Genomic DNA, 19,560 nt, shown 5'->3' with positions numbered 1-19,560 from the left:
AGGACGTTTTTGGTAAAGGGTGAGCAAACCGAGAAAGAGATACACCTTGAATTTATCTTTTTGAGAGTTTTGTTGCCAAATGCATCCTTAGTATTGCCACAAGAAAACTGAAATAAAGAAGATACTAGATGTTACCCCTTTCCTTTATGGAAAAGTGAAAGGAACAATCCCTGAGAGTGAAGAACAAATTACAAGCAATTACATCAGAAAGGAACCCTGCAGCTTGTGTTCTCTCTCTTTCTTATACTTGCCCAAGGAGCAGAGCGGTCATCGACAGCAAGCAGTGGCTACCACCAGGTGGCACCACCTACCTGCCAGCTTCTTGCTCAGGAGCGCTACTGCAGCTTTTCGTTGAGATTTCTCCCCACTCTGTTCAGAAACATTTCTTTAGTAACCTACTGTAGAATTGATCCCCGAAAGTATAAATCTGCCCTCTGCCTTACTTGGCACTAGGAATTTTATTCCTATTTTGTTGATGGACAGATTTCTCTCACCTCCATCCCTACAACCAATATATATATTTTAAAAATGCATAATTACATATATAATAAATATAGTATGTATGTATAATATATAATTACATGAGTTATATAACATATATACATCTAAACATATGCATATGTACACATATGTGTATATGTATAGTATCTATATTATGTTATATACATATATACATGTATATATACATATATAATTACATTCCACAAATTTAGCAATAATAATATATAATATGTAAGATATTTAATTATATTTTATATGTGTATATATGCATGTAATTATATGTATATATAATTTATATTTTATATGCAAATTATATGTACATATATTATATATATATAAAATTCCATTCTACAAATTTAACAAATGCCTTGGGCTCTTAAGTATTATTTCTTGGCTGGGCATGGTGGCTCGCACCTACAATCCCAGCCCTTTTGGGAGAATTGCTCGAGGCCAGGTGTTTGAGGCCAGTCTGGGCAACATAGCAAGAACCTGCCTCTACAAATGCTTCTTTAATTAAAAAAAATTTTTTTTTGAGTTTAAGTCACAAAGTTCCTAATTAGCCTAGCACCCTCCAACTGACAATCAAAGCCATCACTATCACCTGCCAGCACTCCCCTAATGCTTTCAGGACATTACTCCCTGCTCTGTAGCTCTCAGCACACAGGACCCAGGTCCCCAGTTGGTGTAGGATTCTTCTCTGTGGTGAGGAGATACTAGAAAGATGATGTTTTCTCCTCAGAAACAAACCATGTATGTCTTGCTCAGGTGTAGATTGGAGGTTATTTCTAATTTGTGTCAGGAGTTCAGTGCCACTGAAAATGTTTAATGCTCAAAATGGCAAAAATTACATCCTATCATGTTCCCTTGGATATCCAAGGGTACATGATGAGTTGGCAGTTGATATAAGAGTCTGTCTGGGGTACAACAGAGTGATCTAGAGATACAAGTAAACACAATTATTAGAATAGTTTGAGATACTAATTGATGTTTCCTTCCCTTGCGTGTTTCATTTAAAAAAATTCTGAACTTTCCGCCTTACCACCTCCATTCAAGAAGATGGACCTGTTTAAATCAATTGCCTTAGGGGAGGAGCCCAACAGCAAAAGACAATCTGCTGACCTCTGGCTAAAGCCCACACTCAGATGCCTCTGAGGCTGAACATCATAGCAGAGGGAATGCCTTTGAGTCAAAAATCAGAGTTCCCTTCAGTGGTGTGGGGCTGGGAGGAAGTCTGGTGTTGGAGTCTGAAAGGTTAGGAAGATCCCAGAAAGGAATGGCCATAGCCTTCTAGTGATTTCCAAGCACCAGAGGCGCAGAGCAGTGGGTAGGTCCTGAGGAAACAGACCATGCATAGTACTATCTGGGCAGAGTTCTTGGGAGAGTGGAGAAGAGCAAAGGATGATAGGACTCCAGAGGGTCTTAGGGGGCCTGAGGCCAGTGATCAGGTAGCAAGGGGAAATAGATGTTTTTTGTTTTGTTTTGTTTGATATAGGGTCTTTTTCAGTTGCCCAGGCTGGAGTCTAGTGGCACAATCTTAGCTGGGACTACAGTTGCACGCCACCACACCTGGCTAATGTTTCAATTTTGTGTGGAGATGGGAGTCTCACCATGTTACCCAAGCCGGTCTTGAGCTCCTGGGGTGAAGTGAAAAGCCCACCTCCGCTTCCCAAAGTGCTGGAATTGCAGGCAGTGAGCTGTGCCGCCCGGCAAGATAAAGCTGATTCTCAAGAAAGGCACAGAGGAAGTAGAGAGCTGCTGCCTCACTGGAAAGGACTAAGGTGGTCTCTGTATGGCTGGGGTCAGGGTAAACCTGAAGATATTGGGATTCAATTTCTACTCTTCCCATGGAAAAGAGGCAAGGGTGGGGCTCCACATAGAAATTAAGTTAAATCTAAATGAAGATATATTCCTTTTACATAAATCTGAGGACTGAGAGTCCTCCTTAAAATAGAGACAGGTCTTGTTTCCTTATCAGTGCTGCACAATAATGATAATTTATAGGGAACCTCCCAGAACATTTATGCTTTTTCTATCATGAAGTGGCCAGATGGCTCCCTGGTTTCCTGAATGAAGTCTGTAAAAAGTTACAGATGTGGGAAGAGACAAAACAGTCTAAAACTACAAGCAACAGGAGGCACTGGGCATTGGAGGTTGGCTGCAAGTAAAGAATAAACATAGAACACTTCAATTAAATGATCATATATTCACTCATCCTTTATGCTTTGGCATCTTTTAGGAAATCTTCCAGTGCCTTCACCCAAGCCTTCTTATCTTCTTAGCAACACATTTCGCTTAGCTGGTATCGTATTCCTATCTTTGGCTTCAACTAACACCTCTTCTTGGTGGCTTCTTGATCTACTTCTTCCCAAACACCTAAACTAAGCTTTGAGTACAGACCTGAAACTGCCTGCTGGCCTCATTCCAGGACACATCCTTTGGGCAATAAAATTTAGCATGTCCAAATCATAACTCATTTGGTTTCATTTTTCTGGCCAAATAATAAGACAAAAACCACAAAGGCATTGGAAAAAAATAAAACATTTATTAAAGTGCCTGGCAAGGAGTATACGTCAGTGAATACATCCACTGAGAACTTTGCAGAGGGGAAAAGTTAGGAGGGTTTGAGTGCTAGGAAAGGGAGAGTTCAGGCTAGGATGCTAATTAAGGATTGAATGAGTCCATGTGTCTTTTCCATTGTTCACTGGTCAGCAAAGATCTTCCAGTAGTTCTGTTAGGTCTGTCTTCTTAGGGTCACTCAATTTCATGGTTCTTTCTCAATCGGTTGGGATGAAATACCTAATTTTATGTTGTCATCTCCTGGGGCAAGTATAAGTGGAAAATTTCCCTTTGACAATTTTACCTCCTTTTTGCCATTAAAGTCATTGTTTGTTTTGCATCTAAACACTGCTTTTTTTTCTATCTGTAGAATAGATCCTCAAAATGAGATTTCTAGTCCAATAGGTATGTGGATTTGTGATTTCATTAGAAATTGTCCAAGTAATTTCTAGCTGAGGGTGGTGGCTCCCACCTGTAATCCCAGCACTTTGGGAGGCCAAGGCAGGTGGATCATCTGAGGTCAGGAGTTTGAGATCAGCCTTGCCAACATGGTGAAACCCTGTCTCTACTAAAAATAATAATTAAAAAATTAGCTGAGCATAGTGGCGTGCACCAGTGATCCCAGCTACTCAGGAGGCTGAGGTAGGAGAATCACTTGAACCCGGGAGGCAGAGGTTTCAGTAGCCAAAATCACACCACTGCACTCCAGCCTGGGCAGCAGAATGACACGTCGTCTCAAACAAACAAACAACAAAAATTGTCCAAGTATCTTTCAAAAGTGTAGAGATTCACTCACCACCAACAATCGTAGGTATTTTTATTTCCTTCCTCTTTGTGAGTTCCGCATGTTAGCTCTTTTAAATTTTTGTTACAAATATGCAACTAGAAGAAATAATACCCAGTGTTCAATAGAGCAATAGTTAATATAAATAGTTAATATTAATATAATACATATAATATAATATATAGACATATATAGTTAATATTAATCTATCATACATTTCAAAATAGCTAAAAGAGAACAATTTGAATGTTCCTAGCATGAAAAAAAAGATAAACATTGAAGGTGATAGATATCCCAGTTACTCTGCTGATTATATGAACATATCAGATTATCAAAAGCACCCTGAAAACATGTTTCAATTTAAATCCATAAAAATAGAAATCTTTTTTATCAAAATTATTTAAATATTTGCCAATCTTAGATGTGAAAACTATTTCATTTTTGTATTAATTTACATCTCCCTAGTAGTGAGATTGAATTTCCTGTTGGAGGTTTGTTAGTTATATACATTTATTCATTTTATCAATTACCTATTCAAATCCTTTGCCCATTTTTCTATTGGTCTGTTTTAAAATAAATTTGTAGGCATTCTTTGTATATTAGGTATAGTAACCTGTGTATCACATGTATTAAAAGTATCTTGTCTGCCCTATCATTTGTGTTTTCTTTCTGGTAACTTTTATCATAAACATTAAAAAATACTAGTCTAACATACCAGTCTAATCATTTATGACTTCTGGATTTTATGTCTTCTTAAGGAATCCTCATTCTCAAAATTTTACACCAATTCTTCCAATATGTAAATAAAATACCTTCATAATATATGATTTTCATTTTTTTTATAGTGTTCTTCTTCTTTGTCTTGGTAGGGCACCCAAAGAGATGAGTTGGTTTCTTCCTGCAGTCTGGTAGCCCCTCGGATTCTTGGAGATGCTTCAGTTGACTAGAGCTTCCTATCTGATTACTGCAGTCCATGTGGTAATGTCAGATGCCAAGGCAGAGCCAGCCTTTGGTGAATGGAGATGTGAATGGGAAAGCAGAGAAGGGGGGCACGGATATGTGGATGTGGCTAGATACTGCATGGAATTCAGCCTCCCACAGTGGAAGTGAAGTGGAATAAAGTGGGTGCTGAGGACCTACTTCGGGAAGGCCTCAGGTACCCACTGCATGTAGGGTCAGAGTGACTGATGCTTTGTGTCTCCGAATGATAAACCTCATGGAAGGTAGTGAAAGATCAGAGAGTTCTTCCTCCAGATCTGAGAGAATGACTCCTTTCTTTGCTAGTGCCCATAGTGTGGGTGTTTAGACTTTTTCTGCCTTACAAGGGCATGTGATAGAAGAGGTTGCATTTCCTTGTTTCTCTTCCCTCCCAGATATCAGCAACACCTCTGGCCACTCTCCAAGGTGTTGGAGTTGCACCCTGCCCTCTCGCTGTGTCCACAGTGCTGAGATACTCTTTAGACACTTACGTCTAGATAAAGACCTCGATACATATTGGGCCATTAGGCAGCTTGTGGACTGCTTTTCGCTTCACCCTAGCTGGCCATGTGTGAGATAGAGCACTATTGACAAGCAGCTCTCATTTGGGGGATGCACGAGGGGAGGAACACACAGGCTGCTGTGGTTGGTCACCTACTCCCGGTATTTTTCCTAGATCTTTGCCTTTCCAACCTAGAAACTCCCACCATCACCTCAGTTATCTAGATTCAAACCTTCTGCTGAGCTGTGGAGTAATGTAATTCTGCCAAAGAATGTTTGGCTCTATCCTTTGTCTCATTCCTGAAATCCTACACATGAATCTAGCACGGAATGTTTCTGCAGCAGACCTCAGGAGAGCTGCCTTCATCACATAGCAGATGACTAGCCTTGCCTCCCTTACTCTGTCTCCTCTTGCTCAATTCAAGTCCCCACTTTGGAAACACTTCTCTTGCTATGCCTTGGAACCCTCTCCAGAACATGATGCTTTTCTATTTTTCCTTCAGCTCCATTTGCATGGCAAAGTTTGGGCAAAGGTTGCCCATGTAAGTACCTCCTTAGAATCAACGAACCATGCCTACTTCCTGACTAGTTCAGGGAAGGAGTCTATCACACGGAAGGGGGAACTTTGGAAGGAGACTAAGGAAATACAAGTAGAAGCAGTGGAGAAAAACCAGGAGAGTGTAGTGGCATAGAAGCCAATGGAAAAAAGAATTTCAGGAAGGAAGAAGTTTTCTATCTTTGGAAAACGAAATCTCCCTGGTGGAGAGGATAAGAACAATGGACATTTCAAGGTGCCTGCCTGCATGTTTTGTGTTCCTAACTGGAGCAGTGCCTACCAAGGTGGAGCAGGGTGGGCAAGGGTACCAGTGGGAGTGGGTCCTACTGGGCAAGGGTAACAGTGGGAGTGGTTCCAGTGGGGAGGAGTATTTTATTGCTGAGACTGTTTAGAATTGCCGGTACATGGTGATAATAGAAAGCAGATGAATATTCAGTTGAGTTTATTATTGTTTTTACATTATTTACACACAGGCACTCCCTTATTGCACTCAAGGCAGACCACTCCCATCTTCTATCACCCCCTTAGTACACTGCTGAAATTTATTTTGTCCAGAATAGATGAGTCTGGGACAAGCAGAGGCCCAGAACTACAAGGAAGGCGAACTCTATTTTCTGCTTAATAAAGCAAGCTATTGATTTTTAAAGCATACCAGAGAAGAAAGGCATGCCTGACCCAGAAAACAGAGAAACAGAGAATATTTAGGAAGAGAATAGCTAGACTTATGGTGACATATATCTTCTCCATTATCCCAAATTCTGGGGAAAAACCTTGTGGATTGGCTTGGGTTGGGGTGAATGACGAATCCTGGAAATGGGGTGAAGAAAAGAGACAACCCATCACAGGAAACAAACACAAGTGAAATCATGAGTTCATGAAAAGCTAAGACTGAGAGCCAAAGAGGCCATGAAGAACCTCGGGAGTCTTGGAGGGGCACTGGACTTCACATGGCATCACGTAGGAGCAGAACCTTTGGAATGTGAGTATAAAGAGGCAGAAATCCATTTGCTTCTTCATGGCTTCTCTGTAGTAAGAGGGACAGGTGAGTGGGCCCAGGTGCACTCAGAGAAATGAAGTGTAGAGCAGGCAGCCCTGGCCTGGCCTCTCGAGATCTTAAGCTCAGGTACGGAAGATCCGTGATGCTGACAGACCAATCAAAGAGATTCGCAGTGGAAGCCTATCAGCAATGCAGTGTGGGTTAGCATGGTGGGTCCCTTCTGATGAATTTCTTAAGAACCAAACATGGCAGACAGAGCAGTAGAAACAAATTTGGGATCTTGGTTTCAAACATTAACCATAGTATGCCTTCAACAAAAGTCAGTTGCATTAATTAAAATGACCCAATAGGAGTGAAAAGTGGTGGGAAAAAATAGGATATAAGCACTCAAATTTACATATTTAGAGGTGGGTAGAGTTGAGCTCAAATAGGTCCTAGGAGCAATGATTCAGTGGACGCATAACAAACAATTACCGAGCAACTACTTTGTGTAAAACTTTACCCTAGGGACTAGAAATAAAAAATTTCTTAAGATCTTGTCGTTAACCTATGGAGTTTCTGTTACAGAGCATGTCATTCTCACATGGGTGAGTTGTGCCCTCCCCTCAGTTTTTCTTCTCTACCAAGATTTCCTGACCATCTTTCAAGATTCAGTTCAAATCTCACTTTCTTGATGAAACTACCCAACAATGCCAACAACAAAAAAATTAACTATTTCCCTCTTTGCTTCTAAAGACTTCTTTTAAACTCATATCATTTAAACTTTATTGCTGTTTCTATACTTGTCTTCTTTGGTAGACAGTGTAGAAGGGAAACATTTTGTGTTGTTTAGATTTGCATCTGTTCGATTTCATGGTTTATTTATTTATTTTTTTATTATACTTTAAGTTCTAGGGTACATGTGCACAACATGCAGGTTTGTTACATTTGTATACTTGTGCCATGTTGCTGTGCTGCACCCATCAACTCGTCATTTACATCAGGTATAACTCCCAATGCCATCCTTCCCCCTCCCCCCTCCCCATAATAGGCCCTGGTGTGTGATGTTCCCCCTCCCGAGTCCAAGTGATCTAATTGATCAATTCCCACCTATGAGTGAGAACATGCGGTGTTTGGTTTTCTGTTCTTGTGATAGTTTGCTAAGAATGATGGTTTCCAGCTGCATCCATGTCCCTACAAAGGACACGAACTCATCCTTTTTTATGGCTGCATAGTATTCCATGGTGTATATGTGCCACATTTTCTTAATCCAGTCTGTCACTGATGGACATTTGGGTTGATTCCAAGTCTTTGCTATTGTGAATAGTGCCGCAATGAACATACGTGTGCATGTGTCTTTATAGCAGCATGATTTATAATCCTTTGGATATATACCCAGTAATGGGATGGTTGGGTCATATGGTATTTCTAGTTCTAGGTCCTTGAGGAATTGCCATACTGTTTTCCACAATGATTGAACCAGTTTACAATCCCACCAACAGTGTAAAAGTGTTCCTATTTCTCCACATCCTCTCCAGCACCTGTTGTTTCCTGACTTTTTAATGATTGCCATTCTAACTGGTGTGCGATGGTATCTCATTGTGGTTTTGATTTGCATTTCTCTGATGGCCAGTGATGACGAGCATTTTTTCATCTGCCTGTTGGCTGTACGCATGTCTTCTTTTGAGAAATGTCTGTTCATATCCTTTGCCCACTTTTTGATGGGGTTGTTTGCTTTTTTCTCGTAAATTTGTTTGAGTTCTTTATAGGTTCTGGATATTAGCCCTTTGTCAGATGAGTAGATTGCAAAAATTTTCTCCCATTCTGTAGGTTGCCTGTTCATGCTGACAGTAGTTTCTTTTGCTGTACAGAAGCTCTTTAGTTTAATTAGATCCCATTTGTCAATTTTGGCTTTTGTTGCCATTGCTTTTGGTGTTTTAGACATGAAATCCTTGCCCATGCCTATGTCCTGAATGGTGTTACCTAGGTTTTCTTCTAGGATTTTTATGGTTTTAGGTCTAACATTTTAGTCTCTAATCAATCGTGAATTAATTTTTGCATAAGGAGTAAGGAAAGGATCCAGTTTCAGCTTTCTACTTATGGCTAGCCAATTTTCCCAGCACCATTTATTAAATAGGGAATCCTTTCACCATTTCTTGTTTTTGTCAGGTTTGTCAAAGATCAGATGGCTGTAGATGTGTGATATTATTTCTGAGAGCTCTGTTCTGTTCCATTGATCTATATCTCTGTTTTGGTACCAGTACCATGCTGTTTTGGTTACTGTAGCCTTGTAGTATAGTTTGAAGTCAGGTAGCATGATGCCTCCGGCTTTGTTCTTTTGACTTAGGACTGTTTTGGCAATGTGGGGTCTTTTTTGGTTCCATATGAACTTTAAAGTGTTTTTTTCCAATTCTGTGAAGAAAGTCATTGGTAGCTTGATGGGAATGGCGTTGAATCTATAAATTACCTTGGGCAGTATGGCCATTTTGACGATATTGATTCTTCCTATCCATGAGCATGGTATGTTCTTCCATTTGTTTGTGTCCTCTTTTATTTCACTGAGCAGTGGTTTGTAGTTCACCTTGAAGAGGTCCTTTATATCCCTTGTAAGTTGGATTCCTAGATATTTTATTCTCTTTGAAGCAATTGTGAATGGAAGTTCATTCATGATTTGGCTGTCTGTTTGTCTGTTACTGGTGTATAAGAATGCTTGTGATTTTTGCACATTAATTTTGTATCCTGAGACTTTGCTGAAGTTGCTTATCAGCTTAAGGAGATTTTGGGCTGAGACGATGGGGTTTTCTAAATATACAATCATGTCATCTGCAAACAGAGACAATTTGACTTCTTCTTTTCCTAACTGATTACCCTTTATTTCTTTCTCTTGCCTGGTTGCCCTAGCCGGAACTTCCAACACTATGTTGAATAGGAGTGGTGAGAGAGGGCATCCCTGTCTTGTGCCAGTTTTCAAAGGGAATGCTTCCAGTTTTTGCCCATTCAGTATGATATTGGCTGTGGGTTTGTCATAAATAGCTCTTATTATTTTGAGATACATCACATCAATACCGAATTTATTGAGAGTTTTTAGCATGAAGGGCTGTTGAGTTCTGTTGAAGGGCTTTTCTGCATCTATTTAGATAATGATGTGGTTTTTGTCTTTGGTTCCGTTTGTATGATGGATTACGTTTATTGATTTGCGTATGTTGAACCAGCCTTGCATCCCAGGGATGAAGGCCACTTGATCATGGTGGATAAGCTTTTTGTTGTGCTGCCGGATTCAGTTTACCAGTATTTTATTGAGGATTTTTGCATTGATGTTCATCAGGGATATTGGTCTAAAATTCTCTTTTTTTGTTGTGTCTCTGCCAGGCTTTGGTATCAGGATGATGTTGTCCTCATAAAATGAGTTAGGGAGGATTCCCTCTTTTTCTATTGATTGGAATAGTTTCAGAAGGAATGGTACCAGCTCCTCCTTGTACCTCCGGTAGAATTTGGCTGTGAATCCATCTGGTCCTGGACTTTTTTTGGTTGGTAGGCTATTAATTATTGCCTCAATTTCAGAGGCTGCTATTGGTCTATTCAGGGATTCCACTTCTTCCTGGTTTAGTCTTGGGAGAGTGTAAGTGTCCAGGAAATTATCCATTTCTTCTAGGTTTTCTAGTTTATTTGCATAGAGGTGTTTATAGTATTCTCTGATGGTAGTTTGTATTTCTGTGGGGTCAGTGGTGATATCCCCTTTATCATTTTTTATTGTGTCTATTTGATTCTTCTCTCTTTTTTTCTTTATTAGTCTTGCTAGCAGTCTATCAATTTTGTTGATCTTTTCAAAAAACCCGCTCCTGGATTCACTGATTTTTTGAAGGGTTTTTCATGTCTCTATCTCCTTCAGTTCTGCTCTGATCTTAGTTACTTCTTGCCTTCTGCTAGTTTTTGAATGTGTTTGCTCTTGCTTCTCTAGTTCTTTTAATTGTGATGTTAGAGTGTCAATTTTAGATCTTTCCAGCTTTCTCTTATGGGCATTTAGTGTTATAAATTTCCCTCTACACACTGCTTTAAATATGTCCCAGAGATTCTGGTATGTTGTATCTTTGTTCTCACAGGTTTCAAAGAACATCTTTATTTCTGCCTTCATTTCATTATATACCCGGTAGTCATTCAGGAGCAGGTTATTCAGTTTCCATGTAGTTGAGTGGTTTTGATTGAGTTTCTTAGTCTTGAGTTCTAGTTTGATTGCACTGTGGTCTGAGAGACAGTTTGTGATAATTTCTGTTCTTTTACATTTGCTGAGGAGTGCTTTACTTCCAACTATGTGGTCAATTTTGGAATAAATGTGATGTGGTGCTGAGAAGAATGTATATTCTGTTGATTTTGGGTGGAGAGTTCTGTAGATGTCTATTAGGTCCCCTTGGTGCAGAGTTGAGTTCAATTCCTGGATATGCTTGCTAACTTTCTGTCTTGTTGATCTGTCTAATGTTGACAGTGGGGTGTTGAAGTCTCCCATTATTATTGTATGGGAGTCTAAGTCTCTTTGTAAGTCTCTAAGGACTTGCTTTATGAATCTAGGTGCTCCTGTATGGGGCACATATATATTTAGGATAGTTACCTCTTCCTGTTGAATTGATCCCTTTACCATTATGTAATGGCCTTTGTCTCTTTTGATCTTTGATGGTTTAAAGTCTGTTTTGGTAGAGACTAGGATTGCAACCCCTGCTTTTTCTTGTTCTCCATTTGCTTGGTAGATCTTCCTCCATCCCTTTATTTTGAGCCTATGTGTGTCTCTGCATGTGAGATGGGTCTCCTGAATACAGCAGACTGATGGGTCTTGACTCTTCATCCAATTTGTCAGTCTGTGTCTTTTCATTGGAGCATTTAGTCCATTTACATTTAAGGTTAGTATTGTTATGTGTGAACTTGATCCTGTCATTGTGATATTAGCTGGTTATTTTGCTCGTTAGTTGATGCAGTTTCTTCCTAGCCTCGATGGTCTTTACATTTTGGCATGTTTTTGCAATGGCTGTTACCGGTTGTTCCTTTCCATGTTTAGTGCTTCCTTCATGATCTCTTGTAGGGCAGGCCTGGTGGTGACAAAATCTCTCAGCATTTGCTTGTCTGTAAAGGATTTTTTTTCTCCTTCACTGATGAAACTTAGTTTGGCTGGATATGAAATTCTGGGTTAAAAATTCTTTTCTTTAAGAATGTTGAATATTGGCCCCCACTCTCTTCTGGCTTGTAGAGTTTCTGCCAAGAGATCTGCTATTATTCTCATGGGCTTCCCTATTTAGGTAACCTGACCTTTCTCTCTGGCTGCCTTTAACATTTTTTCCTTCATTTCAACTTTGGAGAATCTGACAATTATGTGTCTTGGAGTTGCTCTTCTCGAGGAATATCTTTGTGGCGTTCTTTGTATTTCCTGAATTTGAATGTTGGCCTGCCTTACTAGGTTGGGAAAGTTCTCCAGGATGATATCCTGAAGAGTATTTTCCAACTTGGTTCCATTTTCCCCCTCACTTTCAGGCATACCAATCAGACGTAGATTTGGTCTTTTCACATAATCTCATATTTCTTCAAGGCTTTGTTAATTTTTTTTCCCTTTTTTTCTCTAAACTTCTCTTCTCGCTTCATTTCATTCATTTGATCTTCAATCATTGATCCTCTTTCTTCCAGTTGATCGAGTCAGTTACTGAAGCTTGTGCATTTGTCACATATTTCTCGCATCATGGTTTTTATCTGTGTCAGTTTGTTTATGGCCTTCTCTGCATTGATTATTCTAGTTATCCATTCTTCCATTCGTTTTTCAAGATTTTTAGTTTCTTTGCGCTAGGTACATAGTTCCTCCTTTAGCTCTGAGAAGTTTGATCGACTGAAGCCTTCACCTCTCAACTCGTCAAAGTCATTCTCCGTCCAGGTTTGATCCGTTGCTGGCAATGAGCAACGTTCCTTTGGAGGGGGAGATGCTCTCTGATTTTTTGAATTTCTAGCTTTTCTGCCCTGCTTTTTCCCCATCTTTGTGGTTTTATCTGCCTTTGGTCTTTGATGATGGTGACGTACCGATGGGGTTTTGGTGGGGGTGTCCTTTCTGTTTGTTAGTTTTCCTTCTAACAGTCAGGACCCTCAGCTATAGGTCTGTTGGAGATTGCTTGAGGTCCACTCCAGACCCTGTTTGCCTTGGCGATCAGCAACAGAGGCTGCAGAAGATAGAATATTGCTGAACAGCAAGTGCTGCTGTCTGATTCTTGCTCTGGAAGCTTCATCTCAGGGGTGTACTCTGCTTTGTGAGGTGTGTGGTGTCAGTCTGCACCTAGTGGGGGATGTCTCCCAGTTAGGCTACTCAGGGGTCAGGGTCCCACTTGAGCAAGCAGTCTGTCTGTTCTCAGATCTCAACCTCCATGCTGGGAGATCCACTGCTCTCTTCAAAGCTATCAGACAGCTGTCAGACTCCACCCAGAGGTGGATTCTACAGAGACAGGCAGGCCTCCTTGAGCTGCAGTGGGCTCCACCCAGTTTGAGCTTCCCGGAGGCTTTGTTTACCCACTTAAGCCTCAGCAATGGTGGGCGCCCCTCCCCCAGCCTTGCTGCTTCCTTGCAGTTAGATCTCAGACTGCTGTGCTAGCAATGAAGGAGGCTCTGTGGGCGTGGGACCCTCCGGGCCAGGTGTGGCTATAATGTCCTAGTGTGCTGTTTGCTAAGACCCTTGGTAAAGCGCAGTATTAGGGTGGGAGTTACCTGATTTTCCAGGTGTTGTGTGTCTCAGTTTCCCTTGGCTAGGAAAAGGGATTCCCTTCCCCCTTGCGCTTCCCAGGTGAGGCAATGCCTTGCCCTGCTTCAGCTCTCGCTGGTCACTGGTCGGGCTGCACCAGCTGACCAGCACCAATTGTCTGGCACTCCCCATTGAGATGAACCCAGTACCTCAGTTGAAAATGCAGAAATCACCCGTCTTCTGTGTCGCTCACGCTGGGAGCTGGAGGCTGGAGCTGTTCCTATTCAGCCATCTTGCTCCCGACCTCATGATGTTTATTAACGTGTGCATTGACCCATAAGTCGGGTGTGAAAGTGGTAGATTTTTGACTGGTATTTTAAAAAACTGGAGTAGAAGAGAAAGGAAACCCTCAAAGTGATTCACACATTAAGAATGAGTAATGCTTCATGAAATTTGTTTCTATTGTTTATGTGAGTGTCTTGAGTCACAATGTAAAATATTTTTACTAAGGATCATTTAAAAAATCAATAAATACTGGAGGCTCGGTAATTTGGGATAGACTATAGGAAGAAAGCTAGACCTAGAGATTCTGAAGTTTTCAGATTATAAATAGATTTATACTATACATAGAAAGCAATGGGTTACACAAGTTTATAGCTTAAACTAATAAAATAGCAAACATGTCTATACATTAAGGCAGAAGTCAGCAAACTATTTCTGTAAAGATAGTAAATGTTTTAGGTTTTATAGACTGTAAGTTTCCTGTCACGATTCTGTAACTCTACCATTATAGCACAAAAGCAGCCACAGATGATGTGTAATTGGATGAGTATGGCTGGGTTCCAATAAAATTTGAATTTTACATAATTTTCATGTGTCAGGAAACAGTCTTTTGATTTGTTTCAACCATGTATGAATGTAAAAGCCATTCTTAGCTCATGGTGTTTTAAAAGATAGTGTATTAATAGAAAATTTGAGCTCCAGTAAGGCCAGCGGATTGAGAGATGATTTGTCTTCAAAAACAGTTTGTTCACCAGGTGCAGTGGCTCATCCCAGTAATCCCAGCCCTTTGGGAAGCCAAGGTGGGTAGATCATTTGGGGTCAGGAGTTTCAGATCAGCCTGGCCAACATGGTGAAACCCTGTCTCTACTAAAAATACAAAAGTATCTGGGTGTGGTGGTGCACACCTGTAGTCCCAGTTACTCAAGAGGCTGAACTAAGAGAATCACCTGAACCTGGGAGATGGAGGTTGCAGTGAGCCAAGATTGCACCACTGCACTCCAGCCTGGACAACAGAGTGAGACTCTGTCTCAAAACAACCAAACAAAAAAGAAGAAAGAAAACATAATTTGTTACTCGTTACTCACACCTCCCAAGAGGAGGAGGCATGTTACACCTTGGGGGCCCACACAGGACCTGTGTGTTGGAAGCACTGCAGTTGGTCAGGAGGCAAAGGGAGAGGAAAGATTGCTAGAGGCTTTATTGTGATTTTTGTGGAAAGGAATGGGGTAAGCGAGATACGCAGGTTTAAGCTTGGCTAGTTTGAATAATTACAGTGGGCTCTGGGGATAAAAACTATGCCTGGTTGTCTGATACCTGGTGCTGGTGTGATTCGGGCAGGTGGATAAATGCCTGGAGTGTGAAAGCTCAATAAAGGGGGTGATTTGGGTTGTGGGCTCTGGATTTGGTTGGTTTGTATTTGAAAATCACACTCAAGGGTGAGTGTATCTTTAGGAATTGGCTAATCCTAGGAGAAGCAGTCTCCAGTGTCACCAAGGCTCCGATGTCAAAGCCTCAGAATATAGAAAAGATGAAGTTAACCTGTACAAATAGGTGATGGGCTGGGTTTGGCTCACGGGCTATAGATTGCCAACCCGTGGGCTAAGAGAAGGAAGATAATGTCAAATACCAAACACATAGTTGTAAAAAAATAAATTAAGACTAAATTAGGAATATCTCATGAAACTTCTTATCTTTGCCAGTAAACACTGAAGAAATTGTTATTTATCATAAATGTTGAGCATCTCTCATCTGAAAATCCAAAAGCCTAAATTCTTTGAGCACTGACATACACAAGTGGAAAATTTCACAGCCCATCTCAGGTGGTGGGCCCCAGTCAAAACACAGTCAACACTTGGTTTCATGCACAAAATTACTAAAATGTTGTATCAAATTAACTTCAGGCTAGGTGTATAAGATGTATATAAAACGTAAGTGAATTTTGCATTTAGACTTGGGTCTTATCCCCACATATCTCACTCTGTAAATGTAAATACTTCAAAATCTGAAAAACCCAAATCTGAAACATTTCTGTCCCAGAAATTTCAGATAAGAAATACTCAACCTGTAACAAGAAACAGCCTGTATCCACTTAAACTTAAGGAAGACTTTTCCCTGATTTGAGCAATTATTCTGTTCATTCTGCTCCTGTAGCCCCCCAAACATAAATATTTCCTTACCTGCTCTTTCCTCATCTTCACTGAGAAGGGAAATAGCCAGAACAGACATAGAATTGTCCGAGTATTTAGGGTCACCATGATTATATCTTCCCAAGTCCTCTTTTAAAATAGTAGTATGATCTCTTTTTTGTGTTCTCATCATTTTATCCAAGGCTAAATTAACATTTTTGGAGCTTCTAATCTAATTATACCGTTGTGAATTCCTTGAGGGCAAGGATGATTTTTTTTTTCACGTTACTTCCTTGCTCAAATTCTCTCACTGTCTTCTCATTGCAGTTGGGAAACAATCCTATGTCTGTTCATGGCCCTACACCCTCCCCAATCTAGTGCTCTTTCCTGCCTGTTGTTTCAGACGCATCTCTTGACAAGTTCTCCCATTTTCAGTAACCATGTTGTTGGTCTTCTGATGGAGAAATGTGTTGGGCCTTTTTATTGGCTATTCTTTCCATCTGCAATAACTTCCACCTTTCCCCCATCTCATTCCTAATTCTTGAGGTCTTACCCTTCTCAGCAGACTGTTTGCCTGCAAGTCTTTCCCTCAGCTGCCTGTGATCTTCCTTCACAGAACATTTTACAGTTTGTGTGTGTACAATTATCAACTTCATCACATTGTGATGCTGGTCTCTTCCGTTAGGCCTCCGACCCTTGAGGGCTGAAGGTCTGTTATACAGTAGTGACTCAATAAACATTCATGGAATGAATGAATGAATGAGCAAAAGCAAATGCAGGGCCCATTGAGGAACAGTGAGGAGTCTGGAGCACAGGGTGAAGAGTGATCACTATGCTGTGTGTATTGGTTCGCAGATATTTCTATTAGTTTTGAAAATCCTCATTCATATTTGACAGCATTTGACAGCAGCCTAGCAGAAAATGCTTCATGCAAACTCCGTGAAAGAATTCTCAGCCTGTATAGGAAGACAAGGAATCAGACAGAACTTTAGGGCATTTTAAGGATGATCATAGGTGTGCATGTGGGGGTAGGGCAAGACCCCTCAGTGATGATCCCCCCACTCAGAGAGCAGGGGAAGATGAGGCTCATAATCCTTATTTAGTGTAGTTTGGCAAAACTCTTAATAAACACTATTATGGTTTAAATGTGTTCCTCAAATTTTATGTGTTGGAAACTCAACCCCCAAATTTATGTTTTAATGGCATTTGCAGGCAAGGCCTTTGAGAGGTAGTTAGGATTAGCTAAGATCATCAGGGTGGGGCCCCCATCATGGGACTGGTGGCTTTATAGGAAGGGGAAGAGAGACCTGAGCAGATATGCTCTTGCTCTTTCACTATGCAATGCCCTTCACCATGTTTTGATGTAGTAAAAAGGCTATTGCCAGATGCCAGTGCCATGCTCTTGGACTTCCCAGCCTCCAGAACTGTGAGAAATAAATTTCTCTTCTTTGTAAGTTACCCAGTCTGTGTTATTCTGTGATAACAACAAAAAATGGACTAAAACAGACACTTTAGACATTTTCCCCAACAGTATTCTTGCCATATTTACTTCAACATCATCAAGACATCAACTGATGGCTTTACTGATCAGCATAATTGCTCCATTATTATCCTACTGGATGTTGTGAGTAAATGAGAACTTTTACACTGGTTGGTGGATCCAGGGTTCTCCCTGTTTTTCATTATGTTCATATATATATATATATATATGCTCATTGCAAAATGGTAACTTCATTTCTAAGAAATGAATGCACTGTCCACACCCAGATTTCACTCCATCCTGTACTTTTCTTTGCATAATGCTGATTGGACAGCTGAAGTGTAGTGTGAGCATGTGGGCTCCAGAGCTATGGTGCTAGGGTTTATGTGTTGTGATTTGTGGCCTTGAGCACCTCATTTAACTTCTCTGGACCTTTGTCCTCATTGGGAAAACAGGGGTAACAATAGCACCTATTTTCTATAAATGCTATGAAGACTTAATAAGCCAATGTAATACAATATTCAGAATGGTGTCTGAAACATACCAAAGCCAAAGTGAATATTAGTTAATGTTATGATTTGTATATGAAATTAATATCTAAACAGATAAAACATAGTGAGCCTAACCTGACACAAAATGGTTAGAAAACTCATTTACAGTGTTGTGTAAATTTACACGGTTTAGAAAGTTTTCCATTCAAAATAATTAAAACAGTTCTGTTGCTCAAAACAGCTCCCTGCAGTATTTGGGAAAACCCAGTTCTCCAAACCTTGTAGGGCCTCAGAAAGGCCAAAGTTTGACCCTTTAGGCTGCCTCCAGTGGGGATCTCTCAGAAGGGCTGGTGGCTTGAGGATATGACATGGTCTCCCTCTGTCACCTAGGCTGGATAGCTCACAACAGCCTCAAGCTCCCTGGCTGAAGTGATCCTCCCACCTCAGCATGCTGAAGAGCTGGGATGGCCAGCACATGCCACCACAGCTGACAATTTATTTTTAGTTTTTATGGGGACAAGGTCTCACAATATTGCCCAAGTTGGTCTTTAACTCCTGGGCTCAAGCCTCCCAAAGTGCTAGGATGACAGACTGAGCCACTGCGCCCAACTCATAATCTTATTTAACACAAGATAAAAACACATACACACAAGTCCTCTTTACTGCTTGTACAACATCATTTTTAAAGTGAACTTTCTGTCTTGTTAGCATATAGCCCAGAGCAGGGGCAGGAAGAAGAAACCTGTGGTGTGGACTCCAGGCTTGATGTTCACATCTGCCCTTCCTATGAGGACTACTGTGTCTCTACAGTGTTCTTCACTGCACAAAAACTTTGTTTAATCCTTACAGCTACTCCTGGAATGGGCACATTTATGCCCTTTTTAATGATGAAGGAGTGAGATTTATAGAGGGGTGATGATGTGTCCAATGCCACACATCAGAGTGTTGGGTCATTCATTTATTCAATGTGTCAAGTAGACCTGGGGACAAGGAGCTGAATAACTCCCTCAAAAAGGCTCGGAGTGTGCTATAAGGAAACCATCACAATACCCTATAGTGGTTGCTGGAGTGTAGGGGCTGTTAGTGGGCTGGGGAAGTGCTCGCAAATAACATTTTACTTGGGAAAGAAAGGTCCCCAGAAGTGGAGCAATTGTGCTAAGTCTTGAAATAGAAGAGCCACTTTGACAAGTGATAAAAGTGAGGAATTTAGGCCTCCAGATTCAAATTGTAATATATGTAAAGGTGACCCATGACTCACTAACTAAAATATATATATTTAATCTTAAATTACTACCTTTTACATATAATTTGCTTATTATTAAAAATTTTGAGAAGTACAGAATAAAGAAAAACAAACATTTTGGTGTACATATTTTAGCCCTTTTTTTTTTTTTTTTTTTTTTTTTTTTGAGACGGAGTCTTGCTCTGTCGCCCAGGCTGGAGTGCAGTGGCCGGATCTCAGCTCACTGCAAGCTCCGCCTCCTGGGTTTACGCCATTCTCCTGCCTCAGCCTCCCGAGTAGCTGGGACTACAGGCGCCCGCCACCTCGCCCAGCTAGTTTTTTGTATTTCTAGTAGAGACGGGGTTTCACCATGTTAGCCAGGATGGTCTTGATCTCCTGACCTCGTGATC

The 19,560-nt window shown here is 40.7% G+C and overlaps 1 non-coding gene across 1 annotated transcript; it reads right to left on the bottom strand.

Annotated features, from left to right (window-relative positions):
* Positions 1 to 213: 213 nt before the first annotated feature.
* LOC117063196 lies at positions 214 to 430 on the bottom strand. The gene has a single exon (XR_004428797.1). It is a non-coding gene; the product is annotated as a small nucleolar RNA U3 (small nucleolar RNA).
* Positions 431 to 19,560: the final 19,130 nt, after the last annotated feature.

Source organism: Trachypithecus francoisi, unplaced genomic scaffold (assembly GCF_009764315.1).
Source record: "Trachypithecus francoisi isolate TF-2019V2 unplaced genomic scaffold, Tfra_2.0 Lachesis_group17, whole genome shotgun sequence".
Classification (NCBI taxonomy): domain Eukaryota; kingdom Metazoa; phylum Chordata; class Mammalia; order Primates; family Cercopithecidae; genus Trachypithecus; species Trachypithecus francoisi.
The sequence above is the reverse complement of the archived record's forward strand: the minus strand, read 5'-3'. Positions and strand labels throughout refer to the sequence as shown.